At 36.7% G+C, this 27,804-nt stretch overlaps 1 pseudogene; it reads left to right on the top strand.

Annotated features, from left to right (window-relative positions):
- Positions 1–551: 551 nt before the first annotated feature.
- LOC129445210 (uncharacterized) lies at positions 552–27,560 on the top strand (annotated as a pseudogene).
- Positions 27,561–27,804: the final 244 nt, after the last annotated feature.

The following is a 27,804-nucleotide window of genomic DNA, read 5'->3' as shown; positions in this document are numbered from 1 at the left end:
TTAAAGATGTTTCACTTAAATTCTTCAAATATTCGTAGGGATAGCAGCAGTAGTGAACACACAAGGAGCAATGGGCGTTCACTGCGCTGCCGTGGAAGCTTTACCATCATCCATTATTAAAGTGTATTCGTTTTATTTAAAAAAAAAAACCTACAGGGAATGTTCTGGGAACATTCTCTCTAGGTAATAAAATAAAACTAAAAATAACATACAGGGAACAATCCCAAAAAGTTCTTATTTGGTTTTCAAAAATAACTTTGGGGGAACGTTCTGTGTTTGCTAGGAAACAATAATTTTAGCACTTTCAACAGTGTTTTGTGTAATTTCAAAGGTTAAATGATACCAAACTTTTGTATGTACACCTCTGCATCAGGGTATGGGAAGCTTTTGAAATTGGGTAGGGCATATCCATTTGGAAATCCCTAAAATAGCATATGTGCTAAGAGGTTAACCTCGTGTAGTGAATGAATAAATGAATGACAGTGTTGAGTGTCTTCTGTCTCCAGTACAGCAGGAGGCGCTCTGCAGCTCTTTAGTCCACATATAAACCATCTAAAGAAAGAAAGAAAGAGCTTGCATGTGATGTGTTTGTGTATCCTCAGTGTTTTTCTCTCTTGAGTGTTTTATTTAGTGTAAACAGAGTTTTGTCTCTGTGTATTTTAGTGTTGATGATGAGATGGATGTGATGTGCTGTAAATCAGGAACTGATCAGGACTTACAGTATGATGAATCTACTGATCAAACCTCCACAGAGTCTCTGGATTCTGTCTGTAACGCTGGAGAACAGCAGCAGATCCTGCACACCAAACTCAACATGTGTTCAGTTAAACTCATCGACTTCAGGAACATCATGATGAAGATCAAAACTGAACCTACAGAAATAAAAACTGAACCGACAGCAGATGAATATGAAGAAAAACCTAATGATGGTCATGATTTTATTCTGTCAGGTATGTTTCATCATTTATTGTTGTATTTTTAAAACTTTATTTGTAAAGTTTTTTTGATGTGTGTTTCAATGCCATTTTGGACCTCTAATAAGATTTCATAAAAATTTCAGCTTTAAAGCTGTGCCAGAGATTGACCCAAAATATTTTAAAAAGAGCATCTGAACTTTATCTGATATGCATTATGCAATGAGGTCTGTTTTGCTTTGTGGTTTTATTCGGGAGGTTTTGCTGTTGTTGAAGGAAGCCAGTGCATAGTAATATTTAAAGAAGTATTGGATGCATTAACAAATAAGACATTTAATTAAAGGGGCCTTGACATGAAAGTCTGGCTTTTTCCATGTTTAAGTGCTATAATTGGGTCCCTAGTGCTCAGGATGTAGTTAGTTGGGCGGAGGTAACACCCCCCCCCCCCCCAATATTCAAATCTGTCAATTACAACCCCCTAAAATAACTGTAATATGGAGTCATATACACACGGCAGTGTTCATTTATCTATTGCATTTAATATTGTGACTTTCTTCGTCATTTTATTATTACTTTTTCCAGATAAAGAGACAGTCCATAAGAAATTAGAGACACAAACATTTTTACCAAAGTAAAAATAATAATTTGGTCTCCATGAAAAACAATATTTTAACTTTGTTTCAATGTAAAATTTTTATCTTTGGCTGAAGAAGTATTTTGACTGATATTAAATTAAAATTTTAAGTTTTAAGCTGATCCAAAGTATAATTTTTTCAGTGTAATTCATTAAGATGCATAGCAAGCATCATTGAATGATTTATCGGTCCATCCCTTACAGAATCTCAATTCATCCTTCTTTATATAAATAAAAGTGCATTTCATTGTTTCATGTTTCTTTCAGATGTAAAGACTGAATCATGTTTGGATGGAGAAATAATGCCCTCAACATCAGAAGAGCGACTGACTGCACAAACTCTTTCCTGCATCACCGGTGGAGAGATATTGAGCTCACAGAGACATTTAGAAAGAAAACACACAGAACAGAAACATAATCTGAAGAAACACACCAATGAGAGACCGTATCAGTGCAGTGAATGTGGAAAAACTTTTAGGGATTCACTTTCTCTAACTTCACACCAAACCCTACACACTGAAGAGAAACCCTTTCAATGTTCACACTGTGATGAACGTTTCAGTCATAAATCTAATCTGATAATCCATGAGAGACTTCACACTGGAGAGAAACCTTATCTCTGTCATGTCTGTGAGAAGAGTTTTAGTCAACATGAGAATTTAGTGAGACATCAGAGAACTCATACAGGAGAAAACCCTTACAAATGCTCTCACTGTGGAAAGACGTTTGCTTATTCAGGATCCTTAAAAGTCCACGAGAGAATTCACACTGGGGAGAAACCTTACGTCTGCTCTCACTGTGGAAAGAGCTTTTCAGATCACAATGCCTTTAGAATCCATCTGAGGATTCATACGGGTGAGAAACCTCATCACTGTAGTGTTTGTGGGAAGAGATTTAATCGACATTACAATTTAGTGTCACACCAGAGAATTCATACAGGTGAAAAACCTTACAAATGCTCTCAGTGTGAGAAGACGTTTACTCATTCAGGTCACTTACAAATCCATGAAAGAGTTCACACTGGAGAGAAACCTTACGTCTGCTCTCATTGTGGAAAGAGCTTCTCTGATCCATCTTATTTTAGAGTTCATGAGAGAATTCACACTGGAGAGAAACCTTACCACTGTAGTGTTTGTGGGAAGAGTTTTAATAAACGTAATTATTTAGTGAAACACCAGAGAATTCATACAGGTGAAAAACCTTACAAATGCTCTCAGTGTGGGAAGAGGTTTGCTCATTCAGGTCACTTAAAAACCAATCAGAGACTTCACACAGGAGAAAACCTTACGTCTGCTCGATCTGTGGAGAGAGATTTGGTCGTTCTGGAAGTCTTCAGCATCATCAGAAGAAACATACAGACACAAACTACATCATAGTGTCTTAAAGTTTTTACTGCTGTGTCGTATATTCCCTCTTTTGCCAGACAAATAAACAAGTCGACCAATAAGATCTGAGTATTATGTCACGTTCCCGAATCAAAAATGAGAGACGGTGGCGCTACAGCACACAAAACTATATTGACAGAGTGTTTAAACACACCATTGAAACAAATCAAATTGATTTCATGTATATAGTGCTTTTCCAACACAGCTGTACATTAATTATTATAAACAAAATAAAAAGAGCTGCAAGAGCACAAAGAAACATTCAGCTATTGTTGGGCAATCATCAATATGGCAGCATGAGGATGGGCATCACATCAAACTGGAATTAAACCTGTCTGTCTCAGATGTCCTCAGAGAGCTAAAGACCAACACTAAATGACCGAACCCACAGAGAACTATTTTCTAAAAGACACTGAATTCTGATGAAAGTCAACATCTGAAAACTTTCTCAAAGAGTTCACATCTACCTCAAAGACAACCAGCCCACTTTACAGAGACAGAAGAGTCACCTATATTGTGTTTCTCTCCTCACAATCTCTCTCTCATCGTCAGTTATTCCTTATGAATTAAATGTTGAATTAATATGTTGTTTACTCTCTCCTTTTGTATGATTGATCAATACATTATATTGCTTGAATTGGACTTGGAAATATTTTGTATTATTAACATTTCTTATGATTGATTAATGTGTTTTATTAGTTGAATTGATTTTTTATATTGTCATCTTGCTTACCTGGCTAATAAATTGTAACGTTTGGAAAGTAAATTTGAGGAATAATTTTTTACCGCAAATCCATGATGGAGTCTAAACCAGAAAAAAATGTTTTGTTACGATCCTGTCAGCCTTGTTTATTTTGACAGGATCATTGTAGCCCTTATTGTTGTCTTGTTTTTGTGTAGAGAGTCGTGTGGCCTGTGTTTTTTGTGCCTCGTGCTCTCCTGTCTTCAGTCTTGACCCCTCCCCTTGTTTCCTTGTTAATTATTCATTATTAGTTAACGCCTTTAACCTGTGTGTCCTCCTTCCCTAGTTTAGTTTTTCCCTATTTAATGCCCTTGTGTCTGCTGTCTTGTGCTGGATCGTTGTTCATCTTTCAATGACTTGTGTGTTCCTGTCTCATCTCAGCCCTGCTTAGTGTCACGTCACATAATGTTATATTATTTGGATTATTGTCATTGTTTGCTCCCTCGAGGGTGTTTTTGTTAATAATAAGTATTTTTGTTCAAGAGCTGTCTGCAATTGTGTTCTGTCCTTTCCTACACATGATAGAAAATTTCTTCTAAATTACGTCTTTTTCTTTTTTTAATTGTTCAATCACAATAAACTATTACTAGCTACATTTCCCAGCTACATTCAATGTTATTTCTACATCGCATAATTTACAACAACAGTTTATTACTGTACTAACACAGCATCAGCAAAGTTTTGCTTTAAAATAAAGAAATTTTCATGTGCATGTTTCCCAGACAGTCCCAGACTAAAGCTGTCTTAGCCCAAAGCACCTTGCACTGACATCTTAAAATATATTTGTGTTATTGTTTTGTAAAAACTATTTAAAGGTCACGTTCTTCCTAATACCATTTTTTAAACCCTAGTTAGTGTGTAATGTTGCTATAATAGTATAAATAATACCTGTAAAATTATAAAGCTCACTGCCAAGCAATATATTTTCTTTAATACAATTCCTCTTTCAGAGCCTACAGCGAACGGCCGGTTTAGACTACAACCCTCTATTTTCTGCTTTAATGACGTCAGTAAAACGTTTTTTTGACTAAACTCTGCCCACATGAATACGTCAGTCACCAGCTTTGGCTCAAACGGCTCTGCTAAGCCAAGCTGCTATCGAATCACAACACACTAAACCAAATACACAATCAGAACTTGTTACTTATTTCTGAAGGAGGGACTTCATAGAACAAAGAATACGTCAGCCTGTTTTGAGAACAGTGAAAACAGCGCTATAAAGATAAGTAAATTGTGTGAAAAATACCGGGGGGGGGTTACACGTGAAACATGAATACATGTTATATTGCAAACTATAAACACAATCAAAGCTTCAAAATCACAGAAAGAACGGGAGCTTAAAATGCACTAAGGCCTAATCCTGGGTTTTAATTTGCTTTATACTGGCACTGGAAAAAATAATGTGAACACCCTACTATGGGGTCAGAATAATTTGGCTAACCTTGATAAACTACTTTGCAAACTAAGTATTCAAATGACCTCTTATTTAACCCTTTCTAGTCTAAAGCTTTGGATTAGTGCAGTTTAAGTTGTATTCAGCAGGCTCTTGGCTTCTCCTACCACTGCTATGCAGATGACACCCAAATCTTCTCATTTCACCCAGACGATACCACCATAGCAGCACGCATTACAGCCTGCTTAGCCGACATCTCGGCTTGGATGAAGAAACGCCATCTCTAGATGAACCTTGTGAAGACTGAGCTGCTTGTATTTTCTGAAAACCCAAGATAAAGCACGCACTGTCCATTCAACTGGGCAACACAACCATAACTCCTTCCAAAACTGCCAGAACACATAACTGTCCTACATTCCTACACCCCATCCAGAACCTTACGTTCAGCAAAAGAGCGGCGGCTTGTCTTACAATCACATACGAGCACTAAATCACATTCCTGTTTCTTAAGTTGCCATTGTGATTCATGAAAACTCATTAAGATTTCATCAGTGAAAGAGAATACAAAGAATTATACAAGGTGTACCCATCATTGTGACAGCCATTACACCATGAAGAAACATCAACTTTCTTGTGTAATGATGAATGAGAGATGAATGAAGTGTTGAGTGTCTTCTCTCTCCAGTACAGCAGGAGGCGCTCTGCAGCTCTTTAGTCCGCCGATAAACACACTAAAGAAAGATAGAAAGAGCTCGCGTGTGATGTGTTTGTGTATCCTCAGTGTTTTCTCTCTTGAGTGTTTTATTGAGTGTAAACAGAGCCTTTTCTCTGTGTTTTTTCGTGTTGGTGATGAGATGGATGTGATGTGCTGTAAATCAGGAACTGATCAGGGCTTACAGGATGATGAATCTACTGATCAAACCTCCACAGAGTCTCTGGATTCTGTCTGTAACGCTGGAGAACAGCAGCAGATCCTGCAGACCAAACTCAAGATGTGTTCAGTCAAACTCATCGACTTTAGGAACCTCATGATGAAGATCAAAACTGAATCTACAGAAATAAAAACGGAACCTACAGAAATAAAAACTGAACCAACAGCAGATGAATATGAAGACAAACACCGTGATGGTCATGATTTTATTGTGTCAGGTATGTATGTCTCCTCAATTTTTTTTTTACCTTTTAAACCCCAACTGTTGTGGGCCCACACAAATTGTTTATGTGGCTCTATGAGTGTAGTTTACATATATTCATCACCTTTTAGAGAAGAAAATGACGAAGTGAGAATTTTGTAAAATGTCACGGACCCACAGATTAAACCAAGTTGTTAATACATATTATAACACTTAATATCTAGGGACGTAGCCAAAATGTTTTTTCAGGGGTGGCCAGATAAGACCCAGTGATTATATGGGGTGGCCAAAAAGTACATTCTACAAAAATTTGTGACATACACCCTGCAAGAAAAAATACAGCATGAAGTTAAAAGAACTTGGTCAATTCAACCTCTATTTAGAGTTTTGGCTTGTGAAAAGTTGACATAACTTAGAAAAAATGTGGTTTCCCTTAAATATTTAGGGTAAAGTAACAAAAATATATATGTTAATTTGACAAATTGCTGTGTATTTTTACAGTGCACAAATGATTTAAGTTAAACAATTTATTTCCAGTACAATACAAAAGAAGGAAAAGGTATGATGATAATTTCTGAATAAAAATGTTATTAAAGGTAACTAGTAAATAACACTAATTTTATATACCTCTATATCATCACGGCTGTAATTAGGTCAGAGGCACGATAGAGCTATATCACAAGACTCCAAGAGCGAAAATAAGTCGTCAAGCGTCCCAATGTATAGTGAGCCACATCGCAGAACATTGGAGCAATTTTTTTCAAAAGCAATTCTATTTCAGACGCCTTTGTCAGTGTTACACTATACGAGAGCGGTTTCAAAAGAAATCACAGATTCTGTAACATTTCACCTTACGAAAGACATTAACAATTAATACAGTTCTGAAGAAGGTTTTAATAACACGATCTGGTCACTTGACGAGAGGTGTCTAATATCATCACAAAACTATTTTCCCCATTGCCAGAGCAATACACAATAAATTCCTGGTGTTAAAGGTGGGTGCACGATTTTTGAGAAACACTTTGGAAAAGGGAGTCGGGCCAAGTACCAAAACACACTTGTTGCCAATCAGCAGTAAGGGGCGGGTCTATTAACCGACATCATTGCCTGGGTTGAGTGGGGTGGGTCTATCAAAAGAAGGTCCAGATTCTATTGGGGTAGGGGCGTGTTTGTTTAGGTGATTTCAAATGTCAACATTAAGGTCTCGAGACTAACTTTTTCCACTGGTTGCACTGGTGGGCCTAACAAAAGTTAGGTGCACCCAAATTTTTGACCGCATCGCATTTAACGCCGCAGTTTTACAAGCACCCAAACGTGTTAACTCGCACGAGGACACTGGCATCCTAAAGAGTTCTTTATTTACATGAATTCAAAGTTACTGTTAGTTTAAATGTACTTACCTCAAAAAACTAGACCGCATTAAAAAGCGTTTAGACTTAAGATTCAGTTTTTGACCTTTATTTATTCAGAAAATCCTATAGTGACAGTAGTGTCTTCATTTTTTGTCAGGAGTTATGCATTTGTATTTTATTAAGTATGACTCTCAGTCGCTGTTATTGAGAGAAATCCTCCTGCATGGTTGTCATGAAAGCACTCAACAACTCAATGTTCATTTGGGGCTTTTTTTATTCAAAGTGTGCATATTTGGAGAAATATTTATTACATTTTAAATATTCACTTTAAATTTCTGCAGGGATGTGTAATATTTAATCCATATTTATTTCATACAATGCAATTGCTACAGCAATTCACACTTTGTTTGTCTGTTTTATTTATACGTGACGCTAGAGGGCGCTCGTGACAGACAGTCTCATTATGACAACTTAATTAAGAAGACGTAGTGTCACGCGGAGAATCCGGAGATCGCCACTTTACAGGCAAAGGAAGATGTTGTGATGTTTTAAATCATGGAGACAATAAACACGATTGACATGATATATGGTTTATCTGTGTTCTTCACGCTATGTCAGGTATTTTATAACAATACTGGATATTTATAATGCTATGCTAATCGAGCATAAATAGCTTAAAATAGTTCTGTAAAATAGAGGATAATGCGATCATCCACTACTGTTATCCTATTTAGACATACAGGATTTTTATGTTGCTGAGCTCACCAGTGTGTTGTTTTTTTAATCAGGATGTACCAAATTGTTGATCTGGCCACTCTTAGGGGCTGTTTACACTTGGTATTAAGATGTGTTTTCATCGATCGGATCACAAGTGGACGAGAGAGACACATTACGTTTACACCTGGTATTTAAATCCGTCTCTTTTGTCCACTTTCGACCGCTTCTGTGCTTAATACTATAAGGGGGTGGTCTGTCAGACGGTGGGCGAGTCTCTCTGCTGTCATTCAAACTCGAGCAGGAGTAATTATGAGTTTATATGGACGCAAACTAATATTATGTCGGAGTGCACTGCTTGTTTAGCAAGTAAACATGCTGCACAGTGTTTTGTACATGAGTATGTAAGAGCTTTCTTTGAATTTTCAGCGCAATTGATGAAATAGGATCGCGCAACTTTCACACGCTTTCAAAACGAAACTACGGAGATCAGCCGCTTAGTTTTATCAATGAAAGGCTAAAAATAGCGCTGTTGACCGAATGTTCACGCCAGAAGTCAAAAGAGACGTAAAACTTGTGTTTAACTTCTTCCACCCTGAAGCTATTTTGGGGATTTTCGCCTGGACTTGGCCTACCCAATTTCAAAAGCTTCCCATACCCACATGCAGAGGTTTACATACAAATGTTTGGTATCATTTTTCAGGAACCCTTTGAAATTACATAAAACACTGTTGAAAGTGCTAAACATGGTTGTATGTGATGTCATTCCTCTAATAAACACAAAAATAAATAGGCGCTTTTTGATGTTTTTTTTTTCTAAAGTTTTTATTTGAAAGTATATAACTCTGGCCCTGGGTGCCTCAGCTCCCTGTAGACAGTTTTGTTTGATTCCAGCAATTGCCAGCTTACAGAGGAAAAAGGAATTTTTTCTCTATCATAATCTATACAAAAGTTATTTTACTCCAACTGAAGGGAAGAATAATACCCTTTTTGTATTTAATTTCCACATAAAAATATTTGAAGTGCTCCCATAAGCACATACAGTGGAATAAATGCAATTGCTTTATATCATTTTAAAGAAAACACTTTGAAGTTACATAAAAAGCTGCTGTTTGTGAAAAATATTGTTATTTATGTTGTTTTTCATACGATGAAACGCCAAATTTTCTTTTTTTATGTTGTAAATACTGTCTTTGATAGTGTATAACTCTGGTTCTGGGTGCTCTAGCAGACTGCAGACAGTTCTGGTTGTTACCAGCAGCAGACAGTAAACACCCAAAAAAAGAATGATCTCTTTAGCATGTCGCATTCAAAAGTGATTCTTATTTTACTGAAGTGTGCGAAAATACATTTTTCATATAAATATAAATTTTTTGTTTTGCACATATAATAAATAGCAAGGGATTAATTATGCACACAACCAAAGAAAATGTTCACATATAATAAATAGCAAGGGATTAATTATGCACACAACCAAAGAAAATGTTGTGAATGGACTCATTTTTTAGAGTAGGACCTAATATAAAAGATGGTGTATCATTTGTGGCTATATGTGCTATCTGAGGCAGTTCATGCTCAAGTTTCACATACGTTTACAAAAGACGATTTTTTACCTTATTATTCATTCAACTATTGTTGGATATGTGTTAATAATAGAACAAAAATAACGCTGTAGCCTTATTCCTGAGAATGAGAGCTTTCATTTGATATAAGACTTGCCCATGTTTGTCATATTTTAAAAATATGAAATATGTGAATATTAAAACATATACAAAATTATGGGGGGGGGGTGATAGTGTAAATTAAGTGTAAATAACTTTCTTACAGTAAAAGATTTCTCAAAGTGATGCATATCTGCAGAAAGTAGAGACTCTAAGCTTTCAAACAGTATCTCATATGTGTTACTGGGGTCCATGACAGACCGTTAACAATTAAAAGAATATTTTATATTAAGTCAAAATGAGAAATTTTGGACCCGGGACAGGGTCCTAGGGTTGAAGAGGTTAATACCTCAGATTAGATAAATGGGCGGAGAGAAGGCGGTCGCGTGTGGCTGTTCGAACGCATTCAACCACATGTGCGTTCCGCAACTCCAAAGCGATCCGATCGAAAGTGCTTTTGACCACCTCTGGATGTGGTTGAAAGTGGTCGAAAGTGGACGAGCTCAAAACGTTCTGAACACCGTTTACACCTGGCATTAACGTCGTCCACTTGTGATCCGATCGACGAAAACACATGTTAATACCAAGTGTAAACAGCCTCTTAATGTTCCTGCTATCTCTCTGATGGATTTGTTGTGTTTTTGAAACCTAAATATGGTCTGTATCACTTGCATGGAGATGTCCCTGAACCGAATGATTTGGGTTCACAGCCACAGCTTTCAGATGCAATTCCGACACATAAAATCAACTCCAGACCTTTAACATCTGTCATTCATGAGGAAATTATTTAACAAATAGACAAAACATGTCCATAAAACAGCTTTTAAGTCAACTGTCCCATTACTTTTGGCCCCTTTAAAAAGGGGGAGCTACATATTAAATGGCTATAATGCCTAAATCCTTCAGACAATTTGTATGTGAATACCCTCAAAATAAAGCTGAGAGTGTGCACTGTAAGCCAATAGTCATAAAATGACTGTAACTGGAATAAATTTTGGTAAACAGCTAAAATAACACAAAATGTGCCTCTGTCCCAATATTTATGGACCTGACTGTACATCCAGCAGTGTTTATTTAACTCTGGGGATTTTGCTGTATGAGGACTTCCTGGGGGCTAAGTGAGGGCTGCCGTTGCAGGGCCAGTGCTAAGGGGCCAACGTTTCGCCAGTGAGCAAACCTGCGCTGGGCCTTTAGGCTATGCCCATACAGGGCCTTCGTAGGCTTTATTGCAGGGTAATGTGCTAGTTGTTGAACCAAAGGGAGACTTTCAGAGACAGAGTTGTAGAGACTTTTAATTGGTGCAACCTAATATTTTTTAAGGCGCACCATTGAGAAATCAGGGCGCATGTGCAACCAAATTGGTCGCACTTTCGAGACCTGATTCATTGGCTTTCAGAGGTTGTGCCTTTAAATTAAATTAAATTAAAACCGGATCTGTGTTCATAGGGGTTCCAACACTGAGGTAGGGATTCTCAAATTTATAAAGTCATCTTATGAGCCCTGAATAGGAAAACAACAAGCTAAATTTCATGTTAAGCCTTCACCATAGTGAACTATTATAAGGAAAATGTGGTTTTAGGTATAAACTCAACAGTAACAGTAAACAGTGCTGACAGCTGTCCTTTGTTTATGTGTGAATATAGAAAAAGATACAGCATCTCAATTCATCTTTCTAGTGTAAATAAAATTGTAAAAGTGAATTTAATTGTTTCATGTTTCTTTCAGATGTAAGGAGTGAATTGTGTTTGGATGGAGAAATAACGTCCTCAACAACAGAAGAGCGTCTGACTGCACAAACTCTTTCCTGCATCACCGGTGGAGAGACATTGAGCTCACAGAGACATTTAGAGAAACATAAGAGAAAACGCACACATCAGAAACATCATCTGAAGAAACACACCAATGAGAGACCGTATCAGTGCAGTGAATGTGGAAAAACCTTCAGGAACTCAGGTCATTTAAAATCACACCAGAAAATTCACTCTGAAGAGAAACTCTTTCAATGTTCACACTGTCATAAACGTTTCGGTCATAAATCTCATCTGATAGTTCATGAGAGAATTCACACTGGAGAGAAACATCATCACTGTAGTGTTTGTGGGATGAGTTTTAATCGACATTACAGTTTAGTATCACATCAGAGAACTCATACAGGTGAAAAACCTTACAAATGTTCTCAGTGTGAGAAGACGTTTGCTCAAGTAGGCAACTTAAAAGCTCATCAGAGACTTCATACTGGAGAGAAACCTCATCACTGCAGTGTTTGTGGGAAGAGTTTTAATCTACAGTCTAACTTACTAGAGCACCAGAGAATTCATACAGGAGAAAAACCTTACAAATGCTCTCAGTGCGAGAAGACATTTGCTCGGTCAAGTAACTTAAAACGCCATGAAAGAGTTCACACTGGAGAGAAACCTCATCACTGTAATGTTTGTGGGAAGAGTTTTAAGCAACGTAGCACTTTCGTGTCACACCAGAGAATTCATACACGTGAAAAACCTTACAAATGCTCTCAGTGTAATAAGACGTTTACTGAGTCAAATTACTTAAAAATCCATGAGAGAGTTCACACAGGAGAGAAACCTTACGTCTGCTCTCAATGTGGAAAGAGCTTCTCTAATCAAAGATCTATTAATGTTCATCAAAGAGTTCATACGGGAGAGAAACCTCATGACTGCAATGTCTGTGGGAAGAGTTTTAGGCAACAGGCTACCTTTATAAAGCACCAGAGAATTCATACAGGAGAAAAACCTTACAAATGCTCTCAGTGCGAGAAGACGTTTGCTGAGTCGCGTTCCTTAAAAGTTCATGAGAGAATTCATACTGGAGAGAAACCTCATCACTGTAATGTTTGTGAAAAGAGTTTTAATCGACTTGACAGTTTAGTGATACACCAGAGAACTCATGCAGGTGGAAAACCTTACAAATGCTCTCATTGTGAGAAGACGTTTGCTCAGTCACGTTCCTTAAAAGTTCATGAGAGAGTTCACACTGGAGAGAAACCTTACGTCTGCTCGATCTGTGGAGAGAGATTTGCTTCTTCAAGAAGTCTTCAGAATCATAAGAAGAAACATACTGAAGAACAAACTACACTGAAATCATCATAGTGTCAGCCCAGCTAGAAATAAAAAGTTCTAAGAACGTTCCCTGAAAGTTCCCAGTGTTCCCAAAAACATTCTGCCAACGTTAAAAGTGTCCAGTTTTTTTTTAAGTTCTAGGAACGTTTCTGTTGTCTGAACGTTAGAGGAATGTTACATTTTACCATTTTTAAACGTTATGACAATGTCATGTTTTAATGTTCACACAATGTTTAAAACAACAACTGTTTATTATATTGACTTGTTTGATTGTTATGTAAATGATAGAGAAACATTGCATTTTATTATTTTATAAAACATTATTTCTGAATGTTCAGCAAATATACCGCTGTAGAAAACACAATTCACTTATTAGGTTTAGATGTTGATGTTTTGTTTAATTTAAAGTCACCCTTATTGTGATTAGTGTTTGTTTTAGTTGGACTCTTGACACTTGACTTTTTGCTTGCTAGTTTTTTTCCTGGTTGTGTTAACTTTGTGTAAATGCACCACATTTGTTATGAAAAGTTAATAGTGTAATTCTGTGGTGCTTGGTACATAATGGTAAAGATCATCACCTAATGAATTTACTAATCAAAAGTTTATTTTCTGTCAATAATGTAAATGAGATCCAGTGCTTTCACAGCAGTTTGTCATTAAGGAGTTTTAGAAACTTTGGACAAGAAAATGTCCGCTCTATAATTGGGATGCACAAACATCAAGAATCAGACTATGAATCTCAATTATGGTGACAATTAAATGAAAAACTTCATGCTGCAATGCATGCTGGGTATTTACAAATTACAAATCTCATTCAGGACTCCCAGCATGCACTGCAGCATGGATAAATAAGGATTTTTTTAAAGGTCACATATTTTTAGGCTTTCTAGAGTTTTATTTTAGGTTATGATGTCCTTAAGAATATATATTTGCTGTTTAAGTACCAAAAACAATCTCTATATATTTTTTACAGCTCTTTCAGGAGCTCTGCTAAAAACAGGTCGTTTTGGCATGTAATAAGTAATATTCATGAGCCTCTCTTCTGATAGGCCTGTTATTTTATGAGTGAAATACGCAGTTGAAATAAGGTTACCCATGGAATTACACTAAGTGTTAGTTTCTGGACACTAAATGTTAGGTTAGTAAACCATTAGACACAGAGACTAAGAGATTTTAACCTTACCATGTTTAACTCAATAAACAAACAGACACCAAAAGGGCTTGTGTCTCTAACTTAAGAATACAAACAACGTCTGATTTCCAACAGATATTCTATCAAAACCGGTGGCTACCAAAGACTTTAACGTTACAAAACAACACTTTAGCATCTAGTTAGCAAACACGTTAGCGTTGCATAACTGTTTACAACATATCATTTCAGTTTTCTCTTGCTCCATTATGTATTTTAAAAGTTAGGACTGCTGATAATTGCATGCGATTGTCTCGTGCATCTCTTCAGTAAAGCCGGTTCATTGATTAGTAGTAAATCGCCATCAGCTGCTCCCAGAAGCGGCAACCGGCAGCCGGTTCTGAGAGCAGGTGATGCCGCTTTACTACTAACGACGAGATTCGCGTGACAATCGCGTGCAAGTTATCGTGCAGCCCTGCTTAATATGTGTTTACTTACGGGTTGTGGATTTGAGGTCGGATCCAACAATGTACAGACTGCAACATCTTTGATGAGTAGATTCCTGGACAAACCAGCACTGAACTGCCACACTGAAGCAGTCACTTGTGAAATGTTTAGATCAGACGGCTAAAGTTGAACTAATTGTTGAGGAATTTCTAATTAAATGAATATTAGCCATTGTTCTCGTATATTAATGTTTTCAGAAGCCTTTGGAATGATTTAGTTTCCTGACATCCATCAATTGAACAGCATTTTCTCACGTGGTGTGATATGACTTAGGAGTTTGTTTAGGAACAAGGGGGTGGGGCAGTGGACGGTGAACAGTGCTCGGGGTGGAGACTGAAGGCGGCGACTGTCTCACGGTGACGTAGCAAATTCACGGAAGTACAAACGAACCGTTTTAACTCACAGCTACTTCAAGCAGGCTGTGTGAATTTGACTCTTAAATGACTGTTTTGAAACTTATATGGTACTTACATAGCCCCTAGACCTCAGTTATCATGAAAAAAGCCACAAAAATTTCAGTTTTGACCATATGTGACCTTTAACAATTTTATTTGTCACCATGGTTGAGATTCATAGTCTGATTCTTGATGTTTGTGCATCCCAATTATACAGCGGATATTTTTTGTCCAAAGTTTCTAAAACTCCTTAATGACAAACTGCTGTGAAAGCGCTGAATCTCATTTACATTATTGGCAGAAAATAAACTTTTGATTAGTAAATGAATTAGGTGATGATCTTTACCATTATATACCAACAACCACAGATTTACACTATTAACTTTGCATGTTCATAACAAATGTGGTGCATTAACACAAAGTTAACACAACCAGGAAAAAAATTAGCAAGCAAAAAGTCAAGTGTCAAGAGACCAACTAAAACAAACACTAATCACAATAATGGTGACTTAAAATGAAACAAACATTAACATCTAAACCTAGTAAGTGAATTGTGTTTTCTACAGCAATATATTTACTGAACATTCAGAAATAATGTTTTATTAAATAATAAAATGCAATGTTTCTCTATCATTTACATAACAATTAAACAGGTCGATGTAGTAAACAGTTGTTGTTTTGAACATTGTGTGAACATTGGAACATGACATTGTCATAGCGTTTGAAGGTGGTAAGGTGTAACGTTCCTCTGGCGTTCGGACAACAGAAACGTTCTTGGAACTTGAAAAAAAATGGACACTTTTAAAGTTGGCAGAATGTTTTTGGGAACATTGGGAACTTTCGGGGAACGTTCTTGGAGCTTTTTATTTCTAGCTGGGAGTGCAATAACATGCTAAAAAAAATGTTTTTCTAATAATTGATTAAGTGAAAACTTCATGCTGCAGTGCATGCTGGGTATTATAAAATGGTTAGTTCCATTCCTTGATTCTGATTGGTCAATAGGTGTGCTTTATTCACGATAAAACACGGCTATGACCGCTTCACCCAACGGTTATATCACTGCGCCCTTAGCAACCACACGTATCGGTTTGTTGTTTTTATTTGAGCTTTCATGCATATTACACATTGGAACACATTTTTGTTCACGGTCAGTGACTATTTTTCTAGCGTAAGGAATGCTTTTATTGATTTAACTTCATGAAAGTTGCACTAATATTTTTTTACTTTAATATTGTGTAGTAACTGTTTTATAAAAGCAATAATACTTGAGGCAAGTTCTGTGTTGTGAATAAGTAATGGCTGATGGGGTTGCAGGCACTCCGCTTCGCGTCATTCCTAACAACGCCCTTCGGCCGTTACTTATTCACAACACAGCACAGCCTCTCGTACCTTATGCTTACTTAACAAATTCCAAATCTCAGGATGCCCAGAATGCACTGCGGCTTGGATAAATAATGAACTTCTTACAATTTTATTTGTCACCATGGTTGAAATTCAAACTTTGGTTCTTAATGTTTGTACGTCCCAAATATACAGCGGTTAATGTTTATCCAAAGCTTCTAAAACTACTTTGAAACGTTCTTAGAACTTTTTTCTGTTAGCTATGATTCAGTTTTTGTATGATTGATCAATGCATTTTATTGTTTAAATTTGACTTTGGATTACTTCATATTATTGACGTGCTTATCTTGCTAATAAATTCCAATGTTTGGAAAGTAGATTTAATATATCCTTTGTTACCACAAATCCATGTTGAGGATTGAGGAGACATATCGCCATGCCTTTTTTATGTTATTTAGTTGGTGTATAATTTACAGGGTCAATCATTTGTGCATCGAGTACCTTTAATTATGAGGTCTGATAAACTCTTAACTAGTTGTATCAAGCAGAGTTGTGCGTGTGTGTTTGTTTAAGGCTGGATTTTGTTGACATGAGGTGGCCCAACCACAGGCGACAAATGTCTGTGTTTTGTCAGAAGTTGTCGTGTAAGTGCATATAATGTAAATTACCTTATATTTAGTTTATACAGTGCACTCTGTAAAGTTTGGAAAAAGGCATTTCTTCTTGATTTTCCTCTGTACACTACAGTTTTAGTTAATCAAACATTTCACACACGGTTAAAGGGACATCCATAGATTTTATTATGGCATCTTTCAGGGCATGCTAATGTTTGGGGAAATGATTTACAGGTGTTTGTGTTTAACCCATATTGTGTCTGCATGTATGAAATGCTCTCAGAGTCAAACTAGGATAGAAAATTACTTACAAAAAAGTAAAAGTAACTGTCTTTTTTTTAATCCTGTTCAATCACAGTAAACTTTTGGTAGCTACATTTCCCAGCTACATTCAATGGTATTTCTACATCACAAAATTTACAACAACAGTTTTTTGCTGTACTAACACAGCATCTGCAAAGGTATTGAATAATAAAGCAATTTTCATGTGTATGTTTTTCAGACACTCCCAGACTAAAGCTGTCTTAGCCCAAAACACCTTGAACTTACATCTTAAAATATATCTGTGTCATTGATTTGTGTCAAGATGCACACCAGTAATGTCTTTGTAAGGTGTGTTGGTAAAACTATTTAAATGCCCTAAGGCCTAATCCTGAGTTTTAAAGGGGTCATAGCGTGAAAATGAGACTTTTTTTCATGTTTTAGTGCTATAATTGGGTCCCCAGTGCTTCTATCAACCTAGAAAATGTGATAAAGATCAACCCAGTAACTTAATTTGAGTAAGCCATTTTCCGCAAGCATGTGCAAAATTAGGTCGTTAAGATTTCGCCTGTTTTGTGAGGTAGGTAGCAAGGTGAATTACAATAACACTGCCCCCTTTATCTGCACTATCCAACCACAGCATTGCTATTTAGTGCAGAGAGAAAGATAGAGAAAAGAAGGACTTGACAGCACAATTGAGTTTCAATTACAACAAACCACCATCGTTGTGATCGGTGTTTGCATTTCATCGGCTCATTTGCGTTTTGAAGGACGCGCCCAGGGGCGGCACACTTTTGCTCAGGCCTACAAATTTGCGATTTTAACATGTTACAATAAATTATCTGTGAGCTAAAACTTTACATACACACTCTGGGGACACCAAAGATTTATTTTACATCTTAGAAATATCTCATAATATGACCCCTTTAAGTTAACAGTCTTAAGTTAACATTTCCAAATCATTGAGACTTCATCAGTGAAAGAGAATATAAAAAATGATTCAAGGTGCACCCATCTTATTTTCAATTCCCAGTGTTGACATATGAGGTAAAGACTGTATTCCCTGATGCTGGATCTTTACATTTGATTACACATCAGCATTGTGACAGCCATTACCACACACAATGAAACATCAACCTTGTGAGATGAATGAAGTGTTGAGCGTCATCTCTCTCCAGTACAGCAGGAGGCGCTCTGCAGCTCTTTAGTCCACATATAAACCCACTAAAGAAAGAAAGAAAGAAAGAAAGAGCTCGCGAGTGATGTGTTTGTGTATCCTCAGTGTTTTTCTCTCTTGAGTGTTTAAACAGAGTCTTGTCTCTGTGTATTTTAGTGTTGATGATGATGGATGTGATGTGCTGTAAATCAGTAGGAACTGATCTGTCCATGCTGGATATTGATGATTTCATCACAGAAATCTCTCAGCTGAAGAAAGAGGTGGCGTTACTGGAGACAAAGCTGAGGTTAAGAGGAGATGAAGGACTGAAGAGAGAGGTTTGTACAGCTTAAACATCCTTTACCTGAATCAGACAACATCAAATCATTTCTAATCTTACTCTGTGTGTGTTTGTTGTGAATCTTCCACACAGGACTCCGAGCTCAGTCTGACTTTACTCTGTTATACTGAGTCAAAGCACACAGACGCTCAGGACACTACAGTGTGTGACAGTAATCAGGACTTACAGGATGAGGAATCTACTGATCAAACCTCCACAGAGTCTCTGGATTCTGCCTGGAACGCTGGAGAACAGCAGCAGATCCTGCACACCAAACTCAACATGTGTTCAGTTAAACTGGAGGACTGTGGAAACCAAACTGAGATTAAAACACAACCCACAGAAATAAAAACTGAACCCACACTTGATGAATATGAAGACAAACATAATGATGGTCATGATTTTATTCTGTCAGGTATGTCTCCTCAATTATTGTATTTTTTTACTATTTTTGACATTGACTGTTGCAGGCCCACAATATTTTTTTATGTAGCTCTAAGAGTGTAGTTTATATTCATCCCCTTTTTGAGAAAAAAATGGCGGAGTAAGCATTTTTTTTAAATGTCATGAGCCCACAGGGAACCAAGTTGTTAATACATATTTATGACACTAATATGCTACTCTAAACCAATAATCTTAACAAACTTTAAATCAATGAAAGCTCTAAAAATGTATTTTTTGTGTTTATAATGCAGTGATAATAATTTATTCTTTTTCACAAGAGTGTGTAGCAAACATGAAATGAAAATGAAAAAAAAATGAAACCAACTGGCCTTTGTTTGGTAAAAAAAAAAGTTAGAGACAAATCTATTTTTTTTACTTAAAATTTGAATCAATCAGTTTTGTAGGGTTTGCACGATTTTTGAGAAACGATTTGAAAAAGGATGTCAGGCCGATTACCAAAATAAACTAGTAGCCAATCAGCAGTAAGGGGCGTGTCTACTAACCGACATCATTATTTGGGTTGCGTATTTGTGGGGCGTGTCTATCAAAATAAAGTCCAGATTATAATGGGGTAGGGGCGTGTTTGTTTAGGTGATTTCAAATGTCAACATTGGCTTTCAGAGATCATGCACCCCGCCTTTAAGAAAGCTGTTTGGCCGATTGACCAATATAAGGCCGATATAACACACATGTTATTACCGTAAATAATAGAGAAACAGAAAGTTGGTGAAACTAAATTAACATTTGTTATGCATAACATTTATAAATATAGCCTTTTAAAGTAACATATTTACAAGACATAATAAATGTGGATCTGACATCTTACGGTACTGTTTAAATAAGTGTGTTGAACTATTATGGTGTTGTGTGTGACAACATAAAATCATGTTAAAAAGTGAATAATGATTGGTCATTTTACTGTCTGTCAGACTTTGGCTTTAAACTGAGTGACACTGAGTGTCTTTTCATTACAAACAACACATTTATGTAATAGAGAAATTTACTGGCAGATTTAAAAGATTTATGTTAATATATTGAAGATCGAAAATATTGGCCGATATACAGTGGGGCAAAAAAGTATTTAGTCAGCTACCAATTGTTCAAGTTCTCACACTTAAAAAGATGAGAGAGGCCTGTAATTTTTGTCAAAGGTACACGTCAACTATGAGAGACAAAATGAGAAAAAAAATCCAGAAAATCACATTGTCTGATTTTTTTGGGAATTTGTTTGTAGATTGTGGTGAAAGGTAAGTATTTGGTCAATAACAAAAGTTTATGTCAATACTTTGTTATATACCCTTTGTTGGCAATGACAGAGATCAAACGTTTTCTGTAAGTCTCCACAAGGTTTTTACATATTGTTGCTGGTAGTTTGGCCCATTCCTCCATGCAGATCTCCTCTAGAGCAGTGATGTTTTAGGGCTGTCGCTGGGCAACACGGAATTTCAACTCCCTCCAAAGATTTTCTATGGGGTTGAGATCTGGAGACTGGCTAGGCCACTCCAGGACCTTGAAATTATTCTTACGAAACCACTCCTTCTTTGCCCGGGCGGTATGTTTGGGATCACTGCCATACTGAAAGATCCAGCCACGTTTCATCTTCAATGCCCTTGCTGACGAAAGGAGGTTTTGAGTCAAAATCTCACGATACATGGCCCCATTCATTCTTTCCTTAACTCGGATCAGTTGTCCTGGTCCCTTTGCAAAAAAACAGACCCAAAGCATGAGGTTTCCACCCCCATGCTTCACAGTAGGTATGGTGTTCTTTGAATGCAACTCAGCATCTTTCTCCTCCAAACACAAGAAGTTGAGTTTCTACCTAAAAGTTATGTTTTGGTTTCATCTGACCATATGACATTCTCCCACTCTTCTTCTGGATCATCCAAATGCTCTCTAGCAAACTTCAGACGGGTCCGAACATGTACTGGCTTAAGCAGGTGGACACATCTGGCACTGCAGGAATTGAGTCCCTGGCTGCATAGTGTGTTACTGATGGTAGCCTTTGTTACTTTGGTCCCAGCTCTCTGCAGGTCATTCACTAGGTTCCCCCATGTGGTTCTGGGATTTTTGCTCACCATTCTGGTGATAATTTTTACCCTACGGGATGAGATCTTGCGTGGAGCCCCAGATCGAGGGACATTATCAGTGTTCTTGTATGTCTTTCATTTTCTAATAATTGCTCTCACAGTTGATTTCTTCACACCAAGCTGCTTACCTATTGCAGATTCAGTCTTCCCAGCCTGGTGCAGGTCTACAATTTTGTTTCTGGTGTCCTTTGACAGCTCTTTGGTCTTGGCCATAGTTGAGTTTGCATTCTGACTGTTTTAGGTTGTGGACAGGTGTCTTTTATACTGCTAACAAGTTCAAACAGGTGCCATTAATACAGGTAACAAGTGGAGGACAGAGGATCCTCTTAAAGAAGAAGTTACAGGTCTGTGAGAGAAAGAAATCTTGCTTTTTTGTTATTGACCAAATACTTATTTTCCACCATAAATCGCAAATAAATTCTTAAAAAATCAGACAATGTGATTTTCTGGATTTTTTTCCTCATTTTGTCTCTCATAGTTGAAGTGTACCTATGATGAAAATTACAGGCCTCTCTCATCTTTTTAAGTGGGAGAACTTGCACAATTGGTGGTTGACTAAATACTTTTTTGCCCCACTGTATCGTTCTATATTGGCGTATCACTAATATATTGTTTCAATAGTCACATCGCAGAGCAATCTTTTTTTAAAGGAATACTATTTCAGATGCCTTTGCCGTATAGTGTTACACTATACAAGAGCGGTTTCAAAAGGTACACAGCAAAATCCCCAGAGTTAAATGCTGGGTGTATATATTGTTGTCCCAATCTTACTGAGTGTTAAAAAATAACTCTGATGCAGAGTTAAAAGCTGCAATTTGTAACTTTATCCTCTTAATCACCATCTCTGTTTAAAACCTAAAATTGCATTTTACATCTTGTAGAGTTATTTTCTTAACTTAAGTTTAGATGTTGGCTGTTTGATTTAAAGTCACCATTATGGTGATCACAGTGTGTTTAAGTTGGACTTGACCCTTAGCTTGTTATTTTCTTATGTCTGTTGTAACTTTGACTGTTTAAGACATGTTTGTTATGGCAGAGAGAAGACAATAGTGCAACTCTTTGGTGGTGTTTAGGCATGGGCCAGTAAAAGATTCTGGAAGTATGATAACCTTTAGCAAAAATACCACGTTTCACAGTGTTGCGGTATTACCATTGCAATACTAAAATGTGTTATTTTCAAATTCCAGGTAAAAATACAGCCTTTAACTTATAATATGCTTTCAAAAAGATATAATGTTTTCTTAATGTATATTAAATGTAAACATCAAATCAATCACATGACTTAATGCATTTTTTATAAACACAGCTCTTACCTTGGAGACGGTATCACAGAACATTTTAGTGGTTTTGAAACCTTGACTGTTTAAACCTTGGTATACCTTGAAACCTGATCTAGAAAACTGATTTATTAATTTGGTTTTTCCTCACTCATCAGAAGTATTGTAGCGATTCAGTGGGGGCAAATTAAATGTTATTTAATTCCGTGGCCTTTAGAAAATAATGTTCTTACTGCTATACAGTATTACTCAAAGCTTATAGCCAGATCAAAAAGCAGATAAAGTGACATTGATTTCATTGAGCATTGAACACAGAAACAGTTCAATTGTGACGTACAAAACCGGTTTATTAACTATGATATGAAATACATACAACAACTAACTGAACAATAAACATGAAACATAGAGAGAGAGAAAGCATGGAAAATTAAGAGAGAGTAAAAGAAGGGCAATATCACTTAGGGCTGGGTATTGTTAGGAATTTCACAATTCGATTCAATTTCGATTCTGGAGGCTTCGAAACAAATAATTGCAATGCATTGATGAATCGATATTTTTACCCAGCCCTAATATCACTTTACTTCTGCACAAACAATCAGAACCTCTAAGAATCGCCTTAATTAAGGGGTAATAACTTAGTACAGCGAATGAATAAACGATACTTGCGTTGGCTTTTGTGAGGTGTGTGTGCGCGCGTCCAGCTGCATGTGCACGTAAGAGTATGAGGCTTTTTACACTTGGCATTAACATGCGTTTTCGTCGATCGGATCACAAATGGACGACGTTAAAGCTAGGTGTAAACGGTGTTCAAAACATTTTGAGCTCGTCCACTTTCGACCACTTTCAACCACATTCAGATTGCTTTTGTAGTGTAAACGCACATGTGGTTGAATGTGTTCGAACAGCCACATGCGACCACTTTCTCTCCGCCCATTTATCTAATCTGAGATACTGAACACAATGTTTTACATCTTTTCTGACTTCTGGTGCGAACCAGAATCATCATCACTTCTTCAACCATACCACACCCATACTTGGCTTTGGTTTAGTCCACATTGGCTTTAGTTTCTACAGAAGGTTCACGTGGGCTAAGTCAGATGGGGCCAGCATGGAACCCGGGGGCAAGACCAACTTGGGGCCCATATTGCAAGCCCATATGGGGCCTACATTGGCTGGGTGTGTGTCTACATTATACAGTGGTTATTTTTTCACATTGTTTCAAAATTCTTCAGAGTGACTGCCATGACAGTGCTGTATATCTGCTTCAGTGTTAATTTTTAACACTCTGGATAAAATTGGGACAATATATACACGCAGTGTTCATTTAACTCTGGGGATTTTGCTGTGTACAAAGAAATAACAGATTCTGTAACATTTCATCTTAGGAAACACATGGTAGTAAAAATGAATACAGTTCTGAAGAAGGTTTTAATAACATGATCTGGTTGGTGCGTAATATCATCACAAAACTATTTTCCCCAAGTTGCCAGAGCCAAATTAACACCGGCTCTGAGTTCATATGGGTACCACCAGCAGGGTGTTAAAAACAACACTGAAGTAGGGATGTTCATATTGACCGGCTAACCACTAACCGAAGTAAAGCACGCTCATCTTATGAGCCCTGAATAGAAACACAACAAGCTACCCAGATAGCATGCAGCCATTGAAACAATGTTAAAAATCGTTGATTTGTCAATGTTAATACAATTGAATCAATATCACGTTTGCACCCTCCATTAATATTGAAAAAAATATTGAAATTTCAACAAATCACTATTATTGTGATCAGTGTTTGCTTTAATTGGGTCATTGATTCTTGACATTAACTAAGTAAATTTTTTCTTTTTTGTGTTTGTATGTGTTTATGTAGACATGTGCATTGGAAAAGAAAAATGTGTTTCAAAGTTAAGTAGAAACTGATTGCTTTTTGTGAAGATGATATAAAATTAAGCTGCTTTATGTGATGATGTTGATCCATATTTGACCATTATAATTGTTCTGGTTTGTAAATCCATTGTGACAAGATAAACAGAAAATATGCTGACACATTCAGACATCATTATTCATCCTACAAATCTCAACAATGGTGACAATCATCAAACAAATTCAGATTAAACGATCAACTGCAATGCATGCTGGGAGTCATAAATTAGTTTAGTACTATGATGATACCCAGCGTGCATTGCAGCGTGAAGCTTTCTTTTGTTGATCGTCACCATTGATGACATTCATAGACCGATTTATGATCTCAGAGATAGATTCAGTAGTTTAACCTTCTAAATGTTTTTATAATTCTCAAAATAACAGACCTGCCACTGCTTCAAACTAGTACTGTAAATCCACTTCTTTCACATTTTTAACAGTATTTCATTAATATTATTCAGGTATATCTACAAGAATTAAACTACTTATTTGTTGTCTTTGCAATAGCAGATGTATTTTAAAACACTGCTTCAACAGCCAAAGAAAACTTACCAATAAAACACAAGAGTTAAGGGCCCAACTAAAGCAAACACTGATCACAATAATGGTGATCTGTTGCAATTTCAATATTTTTTCAATATTAATGGAGGGTGCAACATGATATTGATTCAATGGTATTAACATTGACAAATCAATGATTTTTAACATTGTTTCAATGGCTGCATGCTATCTGGGTACATTTCATGTTAAGCCTTTTTCATAGTATACTTTTATAAGAAAAATGTGGTTTTACATATAAATTCAGTAAAATACAAAACTATTTGATTAATTTGATGTGCAATAGCTATAATAACCGGACTGACAGCTGTCTTCTGTCTCTGTGAATATAGAAAAAGATACAGAATCTAGGGATGGGACAATAAATGCTAATATAAACTAATAATTTCTGTCCGATAATTATTTTAAGTCGCACAGCCCATATTATCAACAACTATTTCATGTACTACGGCTTTTGATCAGTAACTCCTTATCAATCTGAAATCACTGTTAGTTTGAGTCGTTTAAAACATGTATTTGAAATAACAACACTCTTCAAACATAATCATTATTTATATTTTTTATTATTATGAAGATACCTTAAAAGGTTTGAAGAACAGCTATTTAAATATACACTTAAGGTGATGCATGTGTGTAAATGTTTCTGCACAAGAGTGCCCTTTGGCTATAGAATGTAGCGCCATTTCACCATAATTCATTGAGATGCATAGCAAGCATCATTGGACGATTTATTGGTCCATCCCTAACAGAATCTCAATTCATCCTTCTTTATATAAATAAAAGTGAATTTAATTTTTTCATGTTTCTTTCAGATGTAAAGACTGAATCATGTTTGGATGGAGAAATAACGTCGTCAACATCAGAAGAGCGACTGACTACACAAACTCTTTCCTGCATCACCGGTGGAGAGACATTGAGCTCACAGAGACATTTAGAGAGAAAACACACAGAACAGAAGCATCATCTGAAGAAACGCACCAATGAGAGACCGTATCAGTGCAGTGAATGTGGAAAAACCTTTAGGGATTCATTCTCTCTAACTTCACACCAAACCCTACACACTGAAGAGAAACCCTTTCAATGTTCACACTGTGATAAACGTTTCAGTCATAAATCTCATCTGATAGTTCATGAGAGAATTCACACTGGAGAGAAACTTCATCTCTGTCATGTTTGTGGGAGGACTTTTAATCTACGTCAATATTTAGTGTCACACCAGAAAGTTCATACAGGTGTAAAACCTTACAAATGCTCTCACTGTGGGAAGACATTTGCTTATTCAGCTTCCTTAAAAGTCCATGAGAGAATTCATACAGGAGAGAAACCTTACGTCTGCTCGATCTGTGGAAAGAGCTTCTCAGATCACAATGCTTTTAGAGTCCATCAGAGAGTTCACACTAAAGAGAAACCTCATCACTGTGATGTTTGTGGGAAGAGTTTTAATCATCGTGTCAATTTAGTGAATCACCAGAGAATTCATACAGGTGAAAAACCTTACAAATGCTCTCAGTGTGAGAAGATCTTTACTCAGTTAAAACACTTAAAAGTCCACGAGAGACTTCACACTGGAGAGAAACCTTACGTCTGCTCTCATTGTGGAAAAAGCTTTTCTGATCCATCTTATTTTAGAGTTCATCGTAGAATTCACACTGGAGAGAAACCTTATGACTGTAATGTTTGTGGGAAGAGTTTTACTCAACGTGATTATTTGGTGTCACACCAGAGAACTCATACAGGTGAAAAACCTTACAAATGCTCTCAGTGTGATAAAACGTTTGCTCAGTCAGTTCACTTAAAAGCCCATCAGAGAGTTCATACAGGTGAAAGACCATACAAATGCTCTCAGTGTGAGAAGACGTTTGCTCAGTCAGGTCACTTAAAAGTCCATCAGAGAATTCATACGGGAGAAAAACCTTACGTCTGCTCGATCTGTGGAGAGAGATTTGCTGCTTTTAGAAGTCTTCAGAATCATCAGAAGAAACATACTGACACAAACTGCATCATAGTGTCTTAAAGTTTTTACCGCGGTGTTGAATATTCCCTCTTTCCCCAGACAAATAAACAAGTTGACCAATAAGATTAGATTACTTTATTGGTCCCAAAGGAAATTTGTCTTGGACAAAAGGCTGCCACATAACACATACAATTATAGTGTAATAACCAGAAAACCCACAATACAAGAGAGCCTTACCACAAGATGTGAGTATTACGTCACGTTCCCATCACGTTCAAGCCGTAGCTGTAACTAAAAAATGTGAGACAGTGGCGCTATAGCACACAAACTGTATTGACAGAGTGTGTAAACACACCATTGAAACAAATCAAATTGATTTCATTTATATAGCGCTTTTCCAAAATAGCTGTTCATTAATTATTATTATGAGGATTTTTATTATTATTTAAAAAAATAAAAAGAGCTGCAAGTGCACAAGGAAGAATTCAGCTATCGTTGGGCAATCATCAATATGGCATTATGAGGATGGGCATCACATCAAACCGGTCTGTCTCAGATGTCCTCAGAGAGCTAAAGACCGACACCAAATGTGAACCCACAGATTTCTAAAAGACACTGAATTCTGGTGAGGGTCAACATCTGAAACTTTCTCAAAGAGTTCACATCTACCTTACAGACAACCACCCCACTTTGCCACTTTGTAGGTGTAAGCAAAAAATAGGTTATTGAAATTTGGTTCTCCTTATGATGTTATAAGGAGATCTTATTATAATAATACCACCCCTTAAAGGAGCATTTCACCCGTAGAAACAT

Source organism: Misgurnus anguillicaudatus, chromosome 3 (genome assembly GCF_027580225.2).
Source record: "Misgurnus anguillicaudatus chromosome 3, ASM2758022v2, whole genome shotgun sequence".
In the NCBI taxonomy this organism is placed as follows: domain Eukaryota; kingdom Metazoa; phylum Chordata; class Actinopteri; order Cypriniformes; family Cobitidae; genus Misgurnus; species Misgurnus anguillicaudatus.
Note: the sequence above shows the minus strand (reverse complement) of the source record. Positions and strands in the feature narration are given on the sequence as shown.